Source organism: Epargyreus clarus, unplaced genomic scaffold (assembly GCF_041222505.1).
Source record: "Epargyreus clarus isolate Ecla_fem2 unplaced genomic scaffold, WU_Ecla_fem_2.2 ptg000008l, whole genome shotgun sequence".
Classification (NCBI taxonomy): domain Eukaryota; kingdom Metazoa; phylum Arthropoda; class Insecta; order Lepidoptera; family Hesperiidae; genus Epargyreus; species Epargyreus clarus.
The window spans coordinates 2487384-2505050 of record NW_027332216.1 but is presented as its reverse complement, the minus strand read 5'-3'; the positions used below and the strand labels follow the sequence as shown (position 1 = coordinate 2505050).

Below are 17667 nucleotides of genomic sequence, written 5' to 3'. Positions count from 1 at the left end.
GAATCGATGAGGATGAGATTTTTAGGCATACGTACGGAATCTTATAATAAGTGGTATAAGGTAATTTTTTGGTTAATCCTCTATGATACATTTTTTTTTCATAAAAATTATAAACCAGTTATGGATATGAATGTAAGTGGAGCCGGGTGTGAAACTTGTTCAAAATAAAAATATATTTTTATGACCAATTCGTCAGCATGCGGAACTAGAGGCGAAAATTTATTATCTCAGATATAAACGTTTTATAGCCTCGTTGGCCGCCTATTAATATTGTTTGTTTCGTTAAGGTGGATTTTCACGGTGTGCAAGTTTTAAAAACAAGAACAAACAACTTTAAATGGTCGTATACTGCACCGGTGTATATCCAGGCTTATTTGCATGATGCCCCCATTAAATTAACTTATTTCACTTTTCATCTTAGGTGTGATTTCTTCCGGGTAGACGCACCTATTTCTGCATTTGCAGATTTGCACAGCAGTATATTTATACGAGTTGTAATTGTATTAAAAACATAAAACTGCGTTGCAAATTGCTGTTTATCAATTTCGTTTGGCAAGGTGTCTTTCTTTGACGGTTACAGACCGTAATAGGGCGCGATGCGAATTTTTTCTCAAGTTCTTGCGATGAGTTTTGCGAACTCCTACGTTTTTTAGATTGAAAGCTATTATTATATTGTTGGTTACAGCTAAATTTATTTATTCTAACATGTTTTTACAACACTGCTTGAAATCAATTTTATTCGTTCGTCTGTTTACACGGCGGTAGGTCGAAAGCACTTGTATCATTCAATTCACATTGATGTACCATTAATCGATCTATAGATTAGCTAACTGAATCGCAGGATGTCCATAGCAACGGGAATCCGAATCATAGACAATACTGTGCCTAATATATCCAGACCGGATGTGGAGTGCATTGAATCGCCGCTTTCCGTAACCAGCGCACTAATGATGTACCGAGTCGGCCATTTTTGGTATTCGAGTATTACTCATATTAAAAAGTAATCGAGTTAGGACCCGAGTCCAGAGTATTCATAATGTACTCGAGTTATCATGAAGTATTTGATTACTTTGTTATTCGAAAACTTAATGTAAACTGGAGTAACAGAAAGTACTCGAGTATTTCTGACACAAATTCCAAAACACACAGTCCGAAATAGTACAAAGTCCAAAATAATTCGTCACAATCATAAAACAATGTCACTAAATAAAAATAACTTGCACAATTCCTGCTGTATTCACTCGGTTGCCTTTATAAGGTACTTGCGAACCGAGTCAGTGTACGAGTACCGTCAATATTCGAGTATCACTGGTACTCGAGTGATCACTTATTAGTTATTAGTAATCGAGTATGTGAGTTTATGTATGTAGTCGCGTACTGACTCGAGTCCTGACTCAGCACATCTTTACAGCAGACCAAATACGTATTAGTGATCGAGTACCTATGCGAGTTTATGTAAGTACTCGAGTACTGACTCTAGTCCTGACTCGGCACATCTGTACAGCACACCAAATACGCATTAGTGATCGAGTTTGCGAGTTTATGTAAGTACTCGAGTACTGACTCGAGTCCTCACTCGGCACATCTCTACAGCGCACCAAATATGTCGACACGTGTTGATTGCCCCGCCAGAGGAAGCTTTGATTGGTAGACGGACTCTGAATAGAAATGGTGGTCAATTCCCTTTGGGGATCTTGGGCCGGTGGGACGCCAATTGTTTGTGTGGCGACTCCGGTGGCATGTGGGTCTCGGGTTTTATTCCCGGTCAGGCATGCATGAAATGATGACTACTAATTCTTAATGTTTTGGCAAGTGGAAATTAAATTTACAGACACTATGAATTGCGTGGCAGAATGGCTGCTATACTGGTGGTTATATGAAAACTATAACCGGCCATTTTTTTTTAACGAGGAGGATACCTTCAATAGGTTCCCGGTGTCGTGGGAGCGACACATCGCAACCGGAGTCCTCTTAGCGCGGTGCTCCATCGGGCTCCGCCCAGGTGAGCTTGACGCTCGCCACATCGTCCGGTGTTCACGATGGTATGCGACCATACGTACCGCCGCCCTTCCCGGGGTCGCTGGCCGGGCGGTTCGAGCTCCCACTCTTGCCGTCCGCAACCCCGGAAGCCCCCTTTTAGTCGCCTCTTACGACAGGCATAGGATACCGTAGCCCTATTCTGGTCCCAGAACTACAGGGACATCGCGCCGGTGGGCGTTACCGACACTTGCGGCGACTCCTCCGAGTGGGTTCAGCGTGCTCCCTTGCTCGCTCGGCGTCTTCCTTCGCGTCGATAACCGGCCAAACAGACATTTAACTCATGAATTTTAGTTCCTGTTTCGCGTCAAATTTTGTTTTCACTTAACCACATATGCGGTATGTGGGTTTTTAAGTGGGAAAGCGGTTTGTTTCTATAAGGAATATCTGTCAACTCAGATACCCGACAAGTAGGCTATATCGCGGTACTAAAATTCGAGGGTTACTTAAAAAGCAGCAGCTGTGAATTATCCCCGAGGCAAAAAAGGTCTCGTATCTCTGGTCTAGACTATCGCGCAATATCAGGCGCGGAGGTCTTAAAGGGTATGCCGAGGCAATGAAAAGGCTCTTTTCAAAACGTAAATTGTCTTTGTATAATCAGCGTGCTTTGCGTCGCTTGACAGGAAAAAAGAGTTGAATATTAAACCTGCCCAAACATAGTGTCGGAATTCTCGAAAATATTCAAACAAAATCTTTCGACGTGCCCCAATTTATGAAATATAGAATTTAATGTACACAAATTCGGAAATCTTCGTCGGTATCGTTATTTTTAGGTTTCTGTATCTTTTCTGTTTTAATGTATGAAGTAGGGCTTAAATATTCGAAATAACATAAAAAATACAGTTTTATTTGATTTCTATATTACAGAAATACAATTAATCACAAATGCATATCTACTGCACAAGACAAAGATTTGACCCTACAAAAGTGAATATTCCTTCAATCAAAACCAAAATATTTTCAAAGTACTTAGGCAATTTACGGAAATCTTTCAGATAAAAAAACGAATGAAACTCCGTAATACATTTCCAAACCAGAACACACGGCTGCTACATGGCAGCTATAGGTGTGGCAGTGTTACCTCCCATCCTAACGACAAAGATTTCAACCCCTCGATATAATTTCTACAACACAATATGACTTCTGAAAATAAATGAGAATTATAAAATGAGCAAATTGGGCATATTGCCGTTGTTATATCGCATATTGAACAAGTGCTCCGTTGAATGGCCTACTTCGTTAGCCCCGTGGGAAATGGCGGAGGACTTTGTGCAATTAAATTAATGGCATTTAAATTTATTGAACCAACGCCGGCTTGCCTAGGATCGGTTTGCGGTAACAGTTAGTTGGCGTTCCTTTTGTCTTAAAATATGCAGTTGTTAATGGTGTTGTGGTGTTGGGGCATTGTTTTTGTATTAAATGCAGTGGGTAACGAGCGTGCAGTCACTGTCGTTAGAATTGTATTTATGTATGTATGCTACCTGAGAGATTTATAAAAAAAATATCTCAAAGGTATGTGAAGTCTACCAATACGCACTTGACAGCGCGGTGGACTATGGCCTAATACTTCTCATTATGAGAAGAGACCTATGACCAGCAGTGGGACAGTAATGGGTTGATGATGATGATGATGCCATTAAAACGAAAATGGTTCTCTTGAGGCAACTCTTGAGGTTCGACAACGGACGCCCCGCCTTGTTTTGTTTAATAACAGCAGTGTTAAACGCTGCCGTATTCCGCATTAAAAGGTGTTAAGTGGGAAATATTTAGTTCTTCTAATTAATAGAATTCTTCTAATTAATCTTTGAGGGTAACAATGCTTTTGTGGACGTCTCATATGGTTCTGAAGTTTCTGTTTTAAAATTATGTTTTATCAACATTTTTTATGTTCCACATGTTATCAGTAAGCCATTATTTACATATTACATTATTGGTCTTTCTTCTTATCCCATAACATTGGTACATCGTGTAAGGGAGCTAATTCTTCATTGTAAATTGAATCTGCTGTATAGTATGCTCATATCTAGAGAAGCCACAGCACATGTTACAAAGTTAGCACGACATGTGTCTCATGATGACCACATGTCGCGAAACGACGAACATTGATAGATATTTAGTATATCGCATAACGTTAAGTTGTGTTGTCATTTGCTATTTCTGGATAGGACGTAATATGACGGCAAAATGTATCTAAGTTAATTTACACTACAGAGCAATATTTGTGACTGCTTATATGAAAGTACTTCTTTTAAAACTTATTTTTTACTGAAGGCCTATTCTGTAGACATCTATTGTTTTGAGAATTTCCTACTTCTTACGAATCTCCTACCGGCCGGGCTTCAGTATTTCCAGGACAGGTTCCGTAAAGTATAAAGCTCGCCTGAAAATGAGTTTTATGGTTGTTTTATCAGATAGATTAGGCAGAAATAGGTGTGGCAGTTGTGCTTCTCTAGTGTACGTACAAAGGATTCTAATCTACCACCTATAAAATAAAAAATAACAATGTCGAAACAAAACAAAATAAAAATTATAGTTTAAAAACTAAAATCGCACAAGGAAAATCGTTAATCCTGATGAAGTCAACAGGATAAAATTATTTAACTCGTGTATTGTCATCGGTTCTCAATAATTGTTCAAAATTTTAAATTAATCGGACCGTTCATAGTAGGTAAAAATCGAGTTCAAAGATTCCGTTACATACATACAGGTCAAGCTAATAATAAAAGCGTGGTAAAAAATAAGTACAAAATACAAATACAAAAGTCTTTATTTGTAGAATAAGGTGTATACATTGGTGTTACAAATATAATTTTAAGTCGCATTTTATAAGTTCAAATTATTAAATTGTAGATACTAATTTCCAATATTATTAAAACGTTAATAAGTCAATAACAATAAAATGTCACAAAGATAAAAATGAATAATGTCAGTGGTATCACAATAGAAAATGTCAAAGGTGACCCTATAATTATAAAATGTGAGATCCTAACATATAATATGTGAAGAAAATGTATATCTTTTCATTTGCAGGTACCATATACTTACGTAATAAGTCGTGTCGGCCATCACTACTACTAATCATCGAAGAGGTATGGAATTTTATTGCTACCAGAATTGTATGTGATTAATGACCATGTATCCAATGTTAGGTATATAACTGTTATTGTAACCATAAAATCATTATGAAATGAAAGAATTTTAAGAGCAACTACAGTATTGTTTTCACATTACAAGAATACAGTAGTTAGTAGGTTCATACTAGGGTTGTTGCGAATATCAGTATCAGCATCAGCATCCGCTGATTATCAGCTTTCTTTTAAATATCAGCATCAGCATCCGCATCCGCAACAAAAGATGCTGATATTTAATGCTGATATTGAAATTGTAACGTGTTCGTTGAAGGCGGGACCGAGCTTAAATCACGTGGAGTTTTAGCCAATCACAGAAGTTTATAAACACAAGTTGTCATCAAACAATCATTCGATTGTATTGACAACGTAATTTGGTCAGACATCAATAACTTTCGATCATAGTTCAATCAATCAATAACAGAATTATGTATTCAATTAATAATGCCTTCTGTATCACTGCAGAGTGGAGGGTAGCTGAAGTGAATGTTGGTTTGGTTCTGAAGTCGGTGCTAAATATATTTTGTTGGATAACGGCGTAAACAGCGTGTTCAATATGAGCGCCGGCTTCGGAGATATGTGCTGAGCCAAAATTTGTTTCAGTTGATTTTTGCTTTGTAGTGACATGGAAGTCGATTGTATTTTTTAATTAATTTTCTTTTTCACCTTTTTTAGTGATGACATACTAAAAATCTTACAAATGCACTAGTCGCCCTTACGATTTTTGAAAGTTCCCCTCGATTTCTCTGGTCTGCCATCATCAGACCCTTATTTTCTTTTAATGGAACTACTTTGGAAATATCTCGACGGTCCCTACGTATAAAGCGACATGTCAAAAATTCCAATTTTTTTTTATTGCATATACGGCTTTGGATTGATAGAGAATTATTTCTAGAGTGGTTTGAACATGAATTACGCTCTCCTGTAAACCTACGTTTTTGACATGTCGCTTTATACGTAGGGACCGTCGATCTTTTTTTCCAACAAAATAAAAATCATCCAGTTCGGTTCATAAGGGACGAAGTTATCCGCGAACAAACATAAAAAAGACATATATACGGTAGAATTGAGAAACCGCCTCAAATACCTCAGTATAAAATATATTTATATTTAGTATTTTTAAATATCAGCATCAGCATCAGCTGATATTAATCTGAAAAAATCAGCATCAGCATCAGCTGATCTAGTAAAAACCTGCATCAGCAACAACCCTGGTTCATACTATGTAATGTATGTGCTATCGTTTCACGTCTTTATAATTGAAGCTGAGATATGTACCTTCTCTCAAATATGTAACTCAGTGTCATCAACTACAGAAGATATCTTAGTAATGGTCGGTTTAAAAAAAAATAGGCTAATAGTAGTACAGAATGATGACACGTGATTAGTCGGATTACCATGTTGTTTCGCGTAACGAAAATTTGATTGGGGCATTAGTATTTACTTTTAAATACACTTGCGTCTTGACCAGCTGTTAGCAAACCGTGAATCAATAAAATGAAGGTGGTAGAACCCTTTTGTGGTTCGACTCCGGCGGCACCACCGCCACACCTATTTCTACCTAATAACAGCAGTGTTAGGCGTTGCTGTGTTCCGGTTTGAAGGGTGTGTTAAGGGAGACAGACTTTTCCGAGGCGTTCCAGCTTAGTCTTCAGGGGTAGCGGCGCATCTGTGGCCGACCTCAGACTGTGGCCGATTACAGATGTCCATGGGCGGCAGTAGTCACTTACCATCAGGTGGACTGCATGCTCGTCTGCTACTCTTATATTATAAAAATATATATATATATATAATTTACCCATAGAGCCCTTTCCACCACACTCCATTGTAGATTCGCCAAAAATATACTGATCATGATCACAAAACCAATATTAATTTCACACTCTTTATGCACGACAATAACTTTGAACCGTATCAGAATTGATAATAAGTACCTCTTAGGGTAATTGGTCATCCGACCTTCGAGACCCGATCGATGAAGTCATTTAATGAAAACATCGGCCCTGATGTCATGAGTGATTCCATTAACTTATGGATGTTTGTGCGTAGTTCGCTGGTAATTAATATTTACCACATAACTTGACTAACAACATTGTGAATAAATTTCTAAATAAAGTTGTCAACTTAAATGGTCTTGTATAACTAACGAAGTAGTAAGCGAGTGGAATTAAAGTAATTAGTAATTAAAATAACATAACATTGGGTGGAAAAATTCAAAGGTTAAGATTACATCTTATATATAAAATTCTCGTGTCACAATGTTAGTTACTGTACTCCTCCGAAACGGCTTTACCGATTTCACCAAATTTTATATGCATATTCAGTAGGTCTGAGAATCGGCTACTATCTATTTTTCATACCCCTAAGTGATAAGGGTAGTTCACTCTTAACATTTTTTTATTTATATGGCAACATAACGTTTGCCGGGTCATATTAGTATAGGGCTAGTAATATATATTATTATGTATTTTAAGTAGATATCTAGATATCATAGAACTGTACAGGTCTGTGGTAGATACACAATTTGTTGCACAAAAGCACAGACATTTTTTTGTATTTTTTATTTATAAATAAGTTATGAATAACTTATCATCAGGGAAATTTTGCCTCAAACCCTAAATTCATTATTTTTAACAAAAACCAATATGCAAGAAAATGTACACCAATGTTGCTGAAAACTCCATCCACTTAAATGAAATGCTTTCCGTGCAACACAAGTAAATTTCCTATGGCTTATGAATTGCGAGAAGAAATCTAGTCAGTATTAATACCTTTTAGCCGAAGTAGGGCAACGTTTGTCCGGAATTTTGCCGGATGGCAACTGGGGAGCGACAATGAGATCTGAAATGTAACACGCTTGCCTAAAGGAAGTGTGCATTCTTGCTGCGTCCTAGATTTTAAGAATGAGGCAATGCTGGCGGTTTTATAAGAAAAGAAAAACTGTTTCTTTTTTATAATAGGTTTAAGTTCTAGTTATTAATAACTTGGTAGCGATTGAGGTATATAGCAGGCAGCTTGGTTCATTTAGTCAGTGTGGTGGTCCATTTTCATTTTTAGACGACATATGCCGATTTGTGAGAAGATAATTAAAGCTAATGACAATCATATATTTTCTCACAGGAATGTACTAAAATTGTTTCTTCTACATTAGTCTTATTAGTTTCAATTCCATAGTTGTTTCGTTCACAAAACGTATACATTACCTCTTCAAGAAATCGGTTCCACTCCTGTCTTGTCAACTTGAAAAGCCTGGGAACGTAGCTTAGTCAGCTCCTCAATAAACGGCCTCAAAAGCTTATTGAATAGCCTTTTTGCTCTTTCATCGTTGAACGGCCGACAATGGCCGGTGCGGCTCGCAACGGATTTGCTCCATCGAATGAATTGAACTAATTGACTCGGGTCTTCTTCGGGCCGTTTGTGATTCATTTGCCGTGCTTTATGTTGCAGTGCTGTTATGTTGGTGGTGTTAATTTGAAAATTATGGTACTTGATATTATAACAGGTCGATGTAACAATGTATCCTGACATTGTTAGGGTAAATTAGCATGAATTCATTTGTTATATTGTGAATATATAAATATGACGTTGTATATAAATCATTTCGCCATTGTGGTTAATTTGACTTTTCCTAATATAAAACGAATCTTATAAATTGTATCATTTAAAACGTCTGTAACCTCTTAAGACTAATGGAACCAATACCTCCGACCTCATCGAGCAAAAGGGACGTCAGTTAAGTGTTACTTTCACTTTACGACAAAGGCGAAGAGATTGACACGCCGGAGGCTCGCAATAAAATCACCGCCCGATATCAGGACCAAGGATTTATTGGCTGCCGCACATATATCTCAGATAACGTGCAGACACTTGAATTCATCAGAAAGATTTATTTACAAGTCCGTGAAACGTATACAGACGGAAATAAATACTGATGGTGATTGAACTTATTAACCTGCTCTAGAAGAAAACAAGCGCCTAACAAGAGATCGAGAGGTCACGGACTCATTAGACAATCAAAGGGAACGTATGAGCAACGTCTAATTGAAATATTGATGTTTACATTGAGAATCGCTACAAAAATTGGACCAAATTACTGTTGAATGAACGCTGTTTCGTAGCAACAACGAAACAATGTTTTCAATTGGCCAAAATGCCGGATCCGCCATTCGAGTTTGGAGGAACAAAAGATCGAATTTCGTACTAATCACGAGAGCTTCGTATATGACATTGCGCGCATTGACATTATTCACGGAGGAGCAAATTGGACTAGATTGATGCGCGATAATAAAACGAACCTCGCCGAATATTGAATTGTATGCGAGCTATTGGGAGTGGAATGTGGCAAATATTTAAGCAACTGTTCCATATAAATTGTCATTACGTGACTTTTGTGTATGCTTGGCAAGGTTAAACGTTTCCGAGGCTTTCCACCTTAGTCCTCAGGAGTAGCGGCGCATGTCTGACCGACCTCAGGTAGATTTTTAATTTTATATGGGGTTGGTACATGATGCAAATGTCCATGGGCGGATATAGCCACTTACCATCAGGTGACTGCCTGCTCTGTGGTACTCGTATATCATAAAAGGCTAGAGTTCTTTACAGTTTGATTGCAAAGGCACAACCTCCTCATATATTTCTGTTGTCAGCACTGTTCATTCTACAATGCTTTGGTCTTAAGAATATGGTAAAAGATACTTAGGATGCCTTTCAACTCAGTCCTGAGGAGTGACGCATTTATGATACACTAATTCAGATACGTTTAGATTACATAATGAGTGGTTACTTAATAATGCGCAGGTAAAAAATATACAAAGACAAGCTAATGTTTTGTTTATTGCAAGTCTGCCTGAGATTTAAATCGAGCTGGAGTGATTAAACTTGTTTCTGCCTAGTCTCTAGGAACAGGTCTTTTACAAGTCATTGAATGTAATTTAGACTTGTTTAGGAAATGTACGTCAAGGATATGAAAGAAAAACTTTTCAATAACCTTACTATGATTAATTTGCAATAAACGTGAAATCCGATTATAACTAATTTATAAATTCTGGTTGTAATAGCCATTTTTTTCAATGTTGCGAGATCCATGCAATATTATTGTAATTAATGTTGATAGCATTATAATACTACTACTATTTTGGTTACGCAAAACCACGCAAATGTTATATGTTGCAGCTTTTATCACCCTGGTTTATTTTATGGATAAATCCATATTACAATATCGTTATAATTACTGGGTATTCGAGTATAGCTTTCGATTTTGTCTTTTTATGTGATTAGTTGATCAGTATGCAATCATATAAGGTTTGCAAGTAGGTCAGATTTGAAGTATATCTTTTACAAAGCTAATTAAAACTGATAGCGAATGTAAGAGTGGCGGTCCTCCACGGATCGGTTTGCTCAGATGTTCTTGCCACGAACGTGTAAGATGTGGAATAAACTTCCTCTTGAGGTATTCCCGGAGTGCTATGACATGGGGCTCTTCAAAAAAGGTGCAAAAAGAGCTCTCCTTCAACGCAGGCGATGCATTGGCGACTCCTCTGGTGTTGCAAATCTTGATAGGCGACGTTGACTATTTTCCATCAGGTAGCACGTCTGCTTTGTCGTTTATAAAAAAAGAGTATAAAGATATCTTGAAAAAATGTCCCACGTTTCAATTCTCCCATCAGCGACAGTGTGACAGCTTGTCCCAGCATCCCATCAATCACGTTAACACCGCGTCACGTCCGCGAAGCTTATGGGCCATTATTGATCATGATGGGCCTCCATCAAATATTGCGGAAGTTGGGGCCTCTTGAACTGAGAATAAGCATGATTGAATGCTTCTAAGAAGTTTGCTTTTATCTTCAGCGTCAGTGACATGGTAACATTAGTAACGTTTACCCAAGAATTGAAAAGTGATTAGTTAGTAAAGAACATTGAAATTTTTAAAGTTTAAAATTTATTCAATTGGATAGTAGAATCTTAGAACCCAATCAAATTGAAGTACTGCCTCATCTCGGAAAAGATGATGACCAATGAGGACTATGTTGGAAAATAGCATTTAATTTTAAATCGACCTCACTCATCAAACCTTCACTTTGAGAATACTCCTGCTGCCGTCATTCCATCATATCGCGTGAAAGTTTAAGCAAACTAAGTGGACCAATTTGACCGTTTTAAAGGCTGATGATGTGTTGTAGATGGATTTTATATATAGGTATTTACTTCAACTAAAACATTTCATTCATAGTAGAAAGCTACTAAAGAGGAAAGCAGCAAGGCGTAAACATCGCTTTTTAACTTGCAACTGTTGAAAATTGGCAACAGAAACTAATATGAACTATTTTATAAAGAAAATAAAATTTAATAGTTCAATCCGTGAAATTGAGTTTGGTGCAGCGTATTCTGACGTTCACTGTAAGGATGGAAACTTCTCGGCGCGGCGGAAGTGGAAAACTTTGCGACGGAACGAAACTAACTTTACGGATAATGCTTTTAGCTAAATTCCTTTGAAATGAGCATGCTTTTGCTATCTTTGAATATCATATAGAAGATTTGTAGGAAATAGGATCAGTTTGGTCGTATTTGTTAATTGAAATTATTGGCTCCTCAAATCGCCATAAGTGGATGATGCCTTAAGGGGATAACGCCGAGGCTCATAGGTCGCTGTGAAGTTAGATGCTGTCAGGTTCCAAAATATTTCATCACCTTCAAAATGTATTGGAAAGTATGTTGTATAGTGGATTATATCAGTCCTTTATTACTTTAAAATGAGCTTTTACTAGTTACTTACCCTCTTGGTTCAATGACCAAAAGTGGTTCTAGGCTTTCAAGACAAGAAGTCGCTATTTCTCCCAGAAGTCAGTATTTAGGACAAGCAGAATATTTTTAATCTGGGTCGACGGCTGTAATCCTATTGGAAGGGAAAGTAAGAAAAGTTGTTCAGCTATGGTCACAACATGTCAGATTTGCAATTTATTAGTCGTAAGTAATGAAATTATTACTAATTGAGTACTGAATTAATACGTGAAGTCAAAAAATAATCAGGAAACTGAGTAAGAAGAGAATACAATATGATGACAAAATAAATGTGACGCAACATATCTAGGTAGTAGGTGTCAGCGAAAAGGTTCGGACTCAGCAAACGCCAACAAATCAATCAGGGTGTATGGGTACTAGGTTACTAAACTATAGGTTGTTTCTACGGTTAGAACCTTTTGATCAGTAGTGGAGCCAGAGCTACTTCATCACGTTCGGTTAGTCACTTGTGTTTAACAAGTAGTACGTTGTCCATTCATTTTTTAGAAGAGAGTGTTTCGTTACTTTTACTAATTTTACTTAAATTTAGAAACTTGCAACATCAATATATGTTGTAATTTTACAAGGGTTTTATTAACTTGCTATACCTATTAGCATAACGGGTCAAATCATTCAACTAATTACAACTACTACTTCATTGATTAAGCTTCTACTATTAATTTAATGAGTGCCGTTACACATCAGCTATTCTTCTTTTTAGGTGATTGGATATAGTAATCTAATGTTGGTCTTAGATAACTTCTTTAGGTTTTTAGTTACTTTATTCTATGCCGGTGTACTCTATGTCGTCCGAGTACTTGATTTTTTTATTTTAATATTTAGGCTTACCTAACATAAATTACTTTGGGAATTGTGATTATTTTCCTTTAATACAAACTCAATATTAAATATCGGCAGTGAACTACAGCTCTGTGAATATACAATCCGGACAGGTCAAAGGTACTTCAGTGACATATGAATCATTCATTCGTTCATATGGAATGCATCGAGTTGTATTACTGGAAGATGTATGAGATAAGTTTCGGCACCAACACCAATATTGAAGTTATTTCTGTTTGATGAAAATTTTCGGTTTTCAAATAAAGTTCTGCATTGAAAATGTACAAAGGATAACATGAAATACTCATGCAATTAAGTTAAACATCTTAATACAACCTACATATTTACATACTATTTGCAGTGTTTATATGGTATTGCATTTTTACTACTGAACTCATAGATTAGTAAAGATTATTCACTCCTAACAAGAAAATTTAACCAGTTTTGACTATTGAAATTGTCACTGTCATATATTTTCGTGTTTGAAAAATATTTAAAAAATGTAGTTTTTGGATCATTTACCAATGAAACGATATTTCACCGCACTTTTTCTTCGATTTCGTGTTTTTTCACCACTTAACTGCGCATGTCGGCATTGTTCCGCGTAAATTACATCATGACAGCCTTGAAGCGGCTGACAGAATTGTCAGCCGTTTAAGCAATTTAATGGCTCCCTTCAATTACAAGGCGGTGACATATCTGTACTTATCTATGACTAAACTATATTCCATTTTTTTAAATAGTTAACAGTGATCGTATTATACTTTACTTATTAGTTAGGTCTATGACACTGAAAACATCTAAACAATGAAACATTCAATTCCATGCATAGAGATTGCGGTCAGGTCAAAGGTTCCGTTGAGAATGAATCATTCATTCATTCGGTCATTCGGAATGCATCGAGTTAGTTCCGCATGTATGAGATAAGTTCAGTTCCACCAACAAATAGTATTAACTTTGTATCAACTGCATTAAAACTTGTAATATGATTTTTGTATATTTTGATTTAGTTTTATTCTGTGTGTTTGTGTAGTCATTTCTGTGTGTATCTCTATCATTCAGGACACAACAAGGATTCCTATGCATTCCAACAGCAAATCATATCCCACAACCTTCCAGTCTCCAAGCAAAGCCGTGTTAACTTAACCAAATTATTAAAATCTTCTATAATTTATTGCTCATGTTTTGCCCTATTTTCTTAAGATTCTTTGATATATTCAGCGTGTAATACTTAATCACCACTCATCAGTATCTTATCGTCAAGTAATTAAAATTGTAATTCACAAGCACACGAGATACTCCATTAAACATACAATGTATATTGTACTGCAGATCATGTAGAGGAAGCCGGTTTATCAATATTGCATTTATAATAACAAAGACCTCATTGTTCTATAACTCCACTTGTTTAGGTCACTAAATTATAGATATGGCTGATAGTTTCATTTTGGTACAAGTGTTGTTTTGTTAGCAGATGGGCAACGTTCCGAAAGAGATAACAATGGGTAGGAGACATTCCCATGATGATAATTTTGACACTGTTATAAACTGATTAGCACGCACAGTGATAATACATTTGGAATATTGCATCAGTTCTCATGAAAGAATATGGTAATAGTTACAAGATACAAGAAGATAAGGTATACAAGACCACTTAAATTTTTTGCGTGAAACAATTCTGCGTTGTTGGAAGGTTGTGGATGCCGGCCCACTTACTTACATATGAGGTTTATGAGTAACTTTCTTAGTCCTGAGCAAGGCATCTGTGATAGGAAGGGCAAGGAATCTGAGATCGGCTTCAGATAGAACTCATGTTCTACATGGAACTGTCACAATTGTCCGAAGGTTTCAGAGACCAAGTGAACCAATTTGAAATTTGAATTGTTCGCTCGTTTACTAAAATAAAAAATCTTATTTTATTACGGCTTTTCATTAAATCCATTTGAATGTTATACAATCCACTCTTTTTTTTTGTTATTAACACAGTGACATTTGCTCGTGACAGGGAAGCTGACCTCGGGAACACATTAAAACGTGTCAAACAAACTCGACCCGGGCCAGCCCAATTATAACGCCACCTCTGAACAGGAGCGCTGTCCCATTTTATGTTTTAGTTTTTCAAAACTAACGAAGTTTGACCTGGCATATGTGACAAAATTGTGGATGCCTAATACCTTTAGACGTAACAGGAAAAGGATTAATTCCTGTTTGAGATAGAATTAACTAGGAAGAAAGGTAAAAGTAATCCGAATTATTATGAAATAGATGTAGTAAACAAGATGACACAAGCAAGACATATAATTGTTGCTACTATTAAAAACGAATTCGTGTTAATCTTGGAAAGTTAATACAACCATGTTTAAAAGACAAAGTTGTGACCTATTGAGGTAGGAACATTTAAATTTAAAGTAACATCGTGAATGTTTCCCTACATAATAAACATTACATGACACGCCTATTTTAGACTCTTCAAAAGAAAATACAACAGTAGGTATTTTGTAACAATACTATTCGCCGGGCTTTACACTCGCCGCCACCATACATAAAGTAAGATTAAGGCTCTACCGACGAGCCCTGGTAAACCCCTTTTAACTATATTTGCTATGTTGGAACTATTTTGTTCGTAATACGGTGTATATGATATCTTAGGCTTCGGGAGATGTTGTGGGACTTAGCGCTGATATATTTGTAAAATAAAGTAAAGAACCTCGTTTGTAAGAACACATTCATCGATGATTAATATTCTTTACTTGTTACATATTTTTCTTTCATTTGAAATTTTAAAAGTGGTAGAGCTTTTTGCGACGCCACCGCTATACTTATGAAAGTGGAATTATCTATTGGATATTTGTTTTGAATACAATTATTATATTTGTCACTATATCAGATTACCTTTTTGAGGCGTGTCATCTTAATTCTCAGAAATTTTAATCGTATAATCTAATCATATTGATGATATTGATCGACCGACTTTTTTTGTAGGTGGTAGGACCCTTTGTGGTTCGACTCCGGCGGCACCACCGCCACACCTATTTCTGCCTAATAACATCAGTGTTAAGCGCTGCTGTGTTCCGTTTTGAAGGGTGTGGTAAGGGAGACATACTTTTCCGAGGCATTCCAGCTTAGTCCTCAGGGGTAGCAGCGCATCTGTGGCCGAACTCAGGTAGGTATATCTAATCCTATCTGGGGTTGATTACAGATGTCCATGGGCGGCAGTAGCCACTTACCATCAGGTGGACTGCATGCTCGTCTGCTACTCCTATATTATAAAAAAAAAAAAAAAAAAAAAACCGACCTATTTCATATATGATTCCTGTTGTACATGAAATTCTCGTTTGGTATTCCGATAAGACAAAAATGTTAAAGGTGGTAGAACCCTTTGTGGTTCGACTCCGGCGGCACCACCGCCACACCTATTTCTACCTAATAACAGCAGTGTTAAGCGCTGCTGTGTTCCGGTTTGAAGGGTGTGGTAAGAGAGACAGACTTTTCCGAGGCGTTCCAGCTTAGCCCTCAGGGGTAGCGGCGCATCTGTGGCCGACCTCAGGTAGGAATATTTAATCCTATCTGGGGTTGATTACAGATGTCCATGGGCGGCAGTAGCCACTTACCATCAGGTGGACTGCATGCTCGTCTGCTACTCTTAAATTATAAAAAAAAAAAATGTTTCTAAGAAAATGTTTTACATTGTCGTATATTTTGAATAATGCGGATCAGTTCCTTTTCTTAATCACGAAACGCTAAATAAATCCTGAAGGAAATTGCTGATTAATTTCAAATATGTTGGCTAGTAAATCGTGCATCGTTCATGCATTAATCACTCAAATCGGAGCTGTGCATCTGAAATTCGAGAGGGGACTAAAACGAAATTAAATGTCTCCATTAAGATGAGTACAGACTCACGACAGAGTAACGTAACATGCAATGTACCATGAAAGGAGCATTGCATAAGTGTGGACGCAGCGTGCGCACGAACTGAGCATGTACACACTCGCAGCTATTTCCGGTATGCACGCGGTGAACATAGCTCAATCTGTCGAGAACACTGAAAATAATGGATCGTGACGATCAAATTACTAGCGACGATGCTTGTTGGTGCATTTCAATTAACTTTATTACTTTTTCTTCATTCATGATTCCGTGTTCTTCTTCCATTCCATACGTGCGTTCCGCAGTACATTAACATTGTACGTTACGTTAACGCAGTCTGTACCCACCTTTAAACGAACGCCGGTGCACGTCGCGGCTGCAATCGGACGGATACGCGCCGTCGATGTTGCTTCCGTTGCAATTCATTAGTGCTGCTACTCGAGAGGATTTATTGTGGACATTATTTGGGCTTTTTTTTGTTGTTTTTACCTTTATTGTTCTTCGAAAAGGCATTCGTCTGACGTTAAGTAGTTATTGAACGGCTGTAGCCTATTCTAGAGTAACTTATAGGATATAATAACTAAATCAATCAGTTTTGTCATGGTTGTTTAAATTTAAACTAGTTTTTTTTCTAACTTATTCATTTGAGTTCATGAACCAAAATATCAATCACATTACTTAGAATCCAGAGCAGTTTCAATATTCAAATTCGTAACCATATTCGTCAAATATACTTTTTGGAAATTAGTGTTTGTAATTTGGTTATTTATCATGAACATTATCATCTGCGGTATGTTGATACGGTTCCGAGGCTTGAGTACGCGCGGCTAAAAGTATGTGGTCACTATCGGTTAACGATCATCCATTTATTTTGCGGCCTGTCGCATTATTTTACTCCATGATTAACGGCATGCATTAAAGCAATGAACTGAACATATTGTTATGTAACACGGCAAAAGTAGGTTAATGTGTTGTCCTTTGCGAATTAAAAGTAGGCGGTATGCGAGTTATATTA

The 17667-nt window shown here is 37.0% G+C and overlaps 1 long non-coding RNA gene across 1 annotated transcript in view; it reads left to right on the top strand.

Annotated features, from left to right (window-relative positions):
* LOC140743988 (uncharacterized) overlaps positions 1 to 17667 on the top strand; it is a 55488-nt gene that overhangs the window by 12836 nt on the left and 24985 nt on the right. Inside the window, exon 2 of the long non-coding RNA XR_012102515.1 lies at positions 5068 to 5126. This is a non-coding gene — a long non-coding RNA (uncharacterized LOC140743988). The remainder of the gene's footprint in view (positions 1 to 5067; positions 5127 to 17667) is intronic.